The sequence below is a fragment of the Schistocerca serialis genome, chromosome 3, assembly GCF_023864345.2.
Source record: "Schistocerca serialis cubense isolate TAMUIC-IGC-003099 chromosome 3, iqSchSeri2.2, whole genome shotgun sequence".
NCBI classification, from domain to species: domain Eukaryota; kingdom Metazoa; phylum Arthropoda; class Insecta; order Orthoptera; family Acrididae; genus Schistocerca; species Schistocerca serialis.
Window position 1 is genome coordinate 131,353,873 of NC_064640.1, and position 6,674 is coordinate 131,360,546.

At 52.5% G+C, this 6,674-nt stretch overlaps 2 non-coding genes across 2 annotated transcripts; both read left to right on the forward strand.

Moving 5' to 3' along the window:
• Positions 1 to 4,377: 4,377 nt before the first annotated feature.
• Positions 4,378 to 4,452, forward strand: Trnas-cga (transfer RNA serine (anticodon CGA)). The gene has a single exon. It is a non-coding gene; the product is annotated as a tRNA-Ser (tRNA).
• Positions 4,453 to 4,678: 226 nt separating this feature from the next.
• Trnas-aga (transfer RNA serine (anticodon AGA)) lies at positions 4,679 to 4,753 on the forward strand. The gene has a single exon. It is a non-coding gene; the product is annotated as a tRNA-Ser (tRNA).
• Positions 4,754 to 6,674: the final 1,921 nt, after the last annotated feature.

The window sequence follows — 6,674 nt, forward strand, 5'->3', positions numbered from 1 at the left end:
CCCACTCCTACGTTCACTTGTGCCGTCGGACTCATCAGTGTTTTGTGCGCCGTGCCAACGTGTTTTCAGTGTTGTTATCGTCACATGTGAACGACTCCGTGTTTTTTATGTCTCTGTGACCTCTATCTTTTGCCCGTCACTTTGTTCATTGTCATTCACCATGTTTTATACTCTTGTAAAACGCTATGGCTGAAGAGCGGCGTAGTGTGCCGCTGCCAGCCTACCTGAGTTGTACAGGTTTTAAAATAACAATAAAGTAAAAAAAAAAAAAAAAAAAAAAAAAAAAAAATCAGATTCGCCGGCCCCACCAGCCTTATGCGGGTTTTTTCTGAGCACGCCCCCTCCATTGACCGTCTCCTGAAGGAGGGTGCCCTCCTTTTTAACCAGCGGTACAAGGTCGACCCCTTCCGTTCCCCTCCTCAATCCCTGCGCTGCCAGAGATGTCTGCGCTATAACGCGCACCCCACAGCTGAGTGCCGCGAGGCCCCCACCTGCCCGCATTGCCGGCAAGCGCACTTCCTCAGGCAGTGCCCTAACCTCCAATCCCCTCCTTCCTGCAATACCTGCAATCTCCCCCATCCCACCTACTCCCAAAAGTGTAAAGCCCGACCCCCTCCAACCACTCCTGAACTCACCGTCCCTGTCCGTCCCCTGGACGCCCACACCCCTCCTGGCAATTCCCTTCGTCCCCCCCCCCACCGCTGAGGACATCATCAGGTTCCTTACCATCGTCCTCCAGAATGTTCATCCCTTTTAGCGCCCACACACCCTCCAACAGATCTCCCTCGCCGCCCGTTCCATATTCCAACTCAAGATGTACGCCACCTACTCCAACAACCAGGCCCATTTCACCTTCTCCCGCCTCGACACCCTCGTCTAAATCCCTATCATGGCGCGACAGCAGCGTATCCTTTTCAACAACATCCGCTCCCTACCCGCCAACAGGAACCTCTTCCTGCACACCCTTGCCACCCACCGCGTGGATGCCTTCCTCCTTAATGAAACCTTCCTCCAACCCCACCACACCATTCACACTTCGCCCTACCTCCTCCACCGCTCCGATAATCCCCTCCCAATTGCGCGTGGCGGAGTTGCCATTGGTCACCACCGCCAGATCCCCGTTCGGCTCCAACCTCTCCTTCCCGACCCCACCGAACACCTGATCCTTAGTCTCTTCTTCCCCGGCCTTACCGTTACCTGCGCCACCATCTATGTCCGCCCCAACGCTCCTATTCCCTTCGACTTCCTCTCCCACGTCGATCGTACCTTTTCCTCCTACGTGATCGCCGCCGACCTCAACATCCATAGTCGTTCCGCTGCCCAGTTACGGCGATGGCATCGGTTCCTCTCCACCCTTCAAGGTGACCTCGTCCCCATCCCCCGGCATACCCGTCCTGAATCCAACTCCACTCCTGATGTTATCCTCTCCTCCCCCAACTTCCTTGGCCGCATAACGGTGGATGTCCTGGAGCCTATTGGTAGCGACCATCTCCCTGTCCTCCTCTCCGTTTCAGACGGTCGTCGCCCTCGCCCCGACCCTCGTACTGACCCTCCCCCTAAGTATGTCCACGACTATTCCCGAGCCGACTGGAATGTCTACCGGGATACCCTTTCCACCCAGGTCGATAGCCACCCTCTCACCTACCACCACCCTGACGATGTCACCCATGCCGCCTCCTTTCTCCAGCAGACCTTGTCTGAGGCCGTGGAGGCCCACGTTCCAACTGTCGCCATCCACCCCCACCGTCCTACCTTACCCCCACAGGCCGTTCTCCTCCTCCGTGAATCCCGTCGTCTCTACCGTGCCTTCCTCCGCACGCCTGACCCGGACACACTACGACGCCACCGGCAACTCCAGCGACACGTTCGTAATTTGCTCGCGGCCAAGAAACGCCGGGACTGGCGCCAGACATGCACCCGTTTAAATGCTACCCTACCAATCAACTCGTCCAAGTTCTGGTCGGCCTTCCGTCGCCTTACCGGAACTAAACCCTCCCCCTACTATCCTCTTCTCCACGATGATCACCCCTTCCCTGACACACTTAGTAAGGCCAATCACTTTGCCTCCTACCTCTCCGATGTCTTCTCCATCCCCGACGATCCCCAGTTCGATTACTCCCTCTTCCCGGATATCCGCGATCGCACTGACACCTCTGTCCCTCCCCTCGCTTCTGGTTTCCAGTACTTGGACAACAGTACACACACGGAACTCAATGCCCCTATCACTACACAGGATCTCATTGATACACTCCGCACAAAACGCAACAGCGCTCCTGGTCACGATCGTGCCACCTACCGTCACCTTCGTGAAGCTGCTGTCTCTTTCCTCTCCACCCTGGCCAGGCTCTACAATGTCGTCCTGTCCACCGGTTACTACCCCGACCTGTGGAAAACCTCCCGTATCCTCATGTTCCTTAAACCTGGCAAACCGCCGTCCGGCGTCTCCTCCTACCGTCCCATCAGCCTTACCTCGGTCTTCAGCAAGGTCCTGGAATCTATCCTCACCCGACGCATCCACCAGCATCTCCGCCAGCACCGCCTCCTTCCCGTCACCCAGTGTGGCTTTCGGCCATCTTTCTCTTCCGACGATCTTCTCCTTCACCTCACTCATCTCCTTTCCGAACAGCTTAATTCCCGTCGCTCCGCAATCTTCCTCTCCCTTGACTTCGAACGCGCTTATGACCGCGTCTGGCATTCCGGTCTCCTCTTCAAGCTCCAAACCTTTGCCCTTCCCATTAACTACGTCCGTCTGATCGGTTCCTTTCTCTCCCGCCGTCCTTCCTATGTCACCATCCATAACACAGATTCCTACACCTTTTTCCCCTCCGCCGGTGTGCCCCAAGGCTCCGTCCTCTCCCCCCTTCAGTACCTTTTGTACACGGCGGGCATGCCGCCGCTGTCGCCCCCCGTCCACCTCCTCCAGTTTGCCGATGACACCGCCTTCCTCGCCCTTGCCCCCACCCTGCAACGCTCCCAACGCCTTCTCCAATCCCATCTTGACCGATTCACCGCTTGGTGTAACCACTGGTTGCTCAAGGTCAATCCTTCGAAAACCCAGGCGATCATTGTAGGCAAAACCACCCCTTCCTTCCGCCTCCTTGATTTCTATCTCACCGTCTATGGCCGTCCCATCGCCCTCACTCCCACCCTTAAGTACCTTGGCGTCACCCTCGACCGTCGCCTCTCCTGGACTCCCCATCTCCATACAATCCAAGCCAAGGCGCGTTCCCGACTCCGTCTCCTCAAGCTCCTTTCCGGCCGTACGTGGGGTCTGGACCCTTACACAATCCTCCACACCTATAAATCCCTCATCCGCCCTATCCTTTGTTATGCCCATCCAGCCTGGATCTCCGCCCCCCCTACCTTTTATAAATCCCCCCAAATCCTTGAACACCATGCTCTCCGCCTCGCCTATCGCATCCGTCTCCCCTCCCCCACGCGGATCCTGTATGATCTCATCCCCTTCCCCCACCTCCTCCTTTTCCTTGAAAGGATACGGATCCTGTACACCTCCCGTAAACTCGATCCTCCTCACCCGCTCATCTCCCCAATCCTCACCCATCCCCGCCCACTGCCGCGCCTGTATTCCCACGTCCCGCGCGGTCTCCATCTCTCCACCCTCCTTACTCTCTCCCAAGGTGGCTTGAGCCAGCTCCCCCTCCCTGATGATGTCCTCCTCCCCTCCATCTACCCCTCCTATCAATTTTGACCCTGCCCCACCACCCACTTCCGGTGTCCTTTCCTTTAGGCACCCTCCCTCCCTCCCTTCTCTTCCCTTCCCTCCCCTTCTCTTTCCTTTTCCCCCATCCCCTCCCTTCACCACTCTTCCCCCCGGGCTTCCCCTCCCCCTTCCTCCCTCCCCCCTTTCTCCCCTGTCCGTGGCATCTCTGCTCTCCCCTCTCCCTCTCCCACTCCCCTTCCTCCTCCTCCTCTCTTGGCAGGTCCCCGGACTCGCACACGCGCGCCGGAGATCATCGCCATCAGTGTCTAGTGTGTGCTGTCGTGTTTAGTGTTCAGTGTTCCCCGTCACACTCCCTCGTTCACCAGTGCCATCGTCATCTTCAGAGTTTGTGCGTCGTCTCATCAGTTAGCAGTGTGGATTATCGATGAGTGTGAACGGCTCCGTGTTTGTCTCTATGTGTCTCCTGTTTTATTGCCCACATTCTGTAACTTATGTGTCTTCTCCTGCTTTCTCTGCTTACATATTCTATGGCTCAAGAGCAGCGTAGTGTGCTGCTGACAGCGCTCCTGAAAGAAAGGATATTGCAGAGACATGGCTTAGCCACAGCAAGGATCGCAGGAGAGCTTCTGTAAAGTTTGGAAGGTTGGAGACGAGGTACTGGCAGAAGTAAAGCTGTGAGTACCGGGCGTGAGTCGTGCTTCGGTAGCTCAGTTGGTAGAGCGCTTGCCCGCGAAAGGCAAAGGTCCCGAGTTCGAGTCTCGGTCGGGCACACAGTTTTAATCTGCCAGGAAGTTTCATATCAGTGCACACTCTGCTGCAGAGTGAAAATCTCATTCTGGAAACATCCCCCAGGCTGTGGCTAAGCCATGTCTCTGCAATATCCTTTCTTTCAGGAGTGCTAGTTCTGCAAGGATCGCACGAGAGCTTCTGTAAAGTTTGGAAGGTTGGAGACGAGGTACTGGCAGAAGTAAAGCTGTGAGTACCGGGCGTGAGTCGTGCTTCGGTAGCTCAGTTGGTAGAGCGCTTGCCCGAGAAAGGCAAAGGTCCCGAGTTCGAGTCTCGGTCGGGCACACAGTTTTAATCTGCCAGGAAGTTTCATTTCAGCGCACACTCCACTGCAGAGTGAAAATCTCATTCTGGAAACATCCCCCAGGCTGTGGCTAAGCCATGTCTCTGCAATATCCTTTCTTTCAGGAGTGCTAGTTCTGCAAGGATCGCAGGAGAGCTTTTGTAAAGTTTGGAAGGTTGGAGACGAGGTACTGGCAGAAGTAAAGCTGTGAGTACCGGGCGTGAGTCGTGCTTCGGTAGCTCATTTGGTAGAGCGCTTTCCCGCGAAAGGCAAAGGTCCCGAGTTCGAGTCTCGGTCGGGCACACAGTTTTAATCTGCCAGGAAGTTTCATATCAGCGCACACTCCGCTGCAGAGTGAAAATCTCATTCTGAATTATTCAGAAGTTTTCCTGTAGATTTTATTTTTGTTGAGAATAATAACCTTCCAAATTCAAAACGTAAACTGTCACCTGTAGTCATTGGTACACTTTTAGGTAAAATCCCTCTTTATTTTCTTTGGAAAGCAGTTTTTGTGTCTGTTCACTCTTATACAATGGCTAGCAACTCGCGATCGCGTAAAAGTAGTGAAATTTGGGGTTTCTTCGCCGATTTAGGTGATGGGAAAGCAAAGTGCAATTATTGTTCTAAGTGTATTTCATATAAAGGAGGAAATACATTTAATCTAGCGCGTCATGTTCGAGTGCTGCATCCAACAGTGCCATTGTCAGCCAGACGCTTAGCGCCCCCTGCTCCTGCATCTTCCGATATTTCTTGGATAAAAAACCCGCACAATCCGGAACTAACATCAGCAAATGCCAGAAGCGAACAGCAGTTGGTGCCAGAAAATAACAGTACCACTTCAGTATCGGAAAGCAGACCTCCATATCACGGAACATTACCCATGTATTTTCCGAAACCTCTTTCTAACAAAAGAAATCAGGAGACAGATTTCGCACTTCTGCAGACTGTTGTAAAGGATTATTTGTCCTTCAACATAGTGGAAAGTAAACATTTCCAAAGTTTTTTAGGCAAACTGAATGGTGCTTACAGAATGCCATCTCGGAAGACCATTTCCAATACGCTGCTACAGCAACAGTGCGCCATGATGAAATAAATTGTGAGAGCCAAAATTAATTCTGCGGAAGCGGTTGTGCTGACAATGGATGGGTGGACCTCAACTACAAATGAGAGTTATTTGTCGGTGACAGCACACTACGTTAAAGACCTGGAGCTGGCGTCTTCCCTCCTAGAGTGCTTTAAATACGACGAAAGGCACACGTCAGAAAAACTCTCGGAAGAACTGCTACGTGTCACAAGGGAATGGGGCATTCAAGAAAAAGTCGTCTGTGTTGTCAGCAACAATGCTGCTAACATTGTGGCAGCTATAAGACTCACAGCCTGGAAACACATCCCCTGCTTTGCGCACACACTCAATTTAATTGTTCAGAATGGGCTTCCGCGCATTCAACCCATTCTGAATGAAGTAAAAAAAAATGTTGAATTTTTTAAAAGAAGTTCGCATGCCTGCACGAAACTGAAAAAGATGCAGGAACAGTTAAAAGAGCCAGTTCTGACACTAAAACAGGACACTGTTACAAGATAGAATTCAACCTATGATATCCTGCGAAGAATAATTGAGGTTAAGAATTCCCTAAAGACAGTTATCACTCTGAATTATCCAGATCTTCCAAATCTGACTGCAGAGGACATTGCAAGTGTAACACAAGCCTGTGACCTGTTGAAAGTTTTCAAAGACTGCACTGAGGAAATGTCAAGTGAAAATGTTGTCACTGCTTCTAAAGTTATGCTACTTAGTCGCTCGTTGAAAAAATGGTGTTGCTGGTTTGTTAATAACACTGAAATTCATGTAGACGTGCAACAGATGGCCGAAAAGGTAGCTGAAGACCTAAAACGACGATTTAGAAATATAGAGGAAAATTCCAT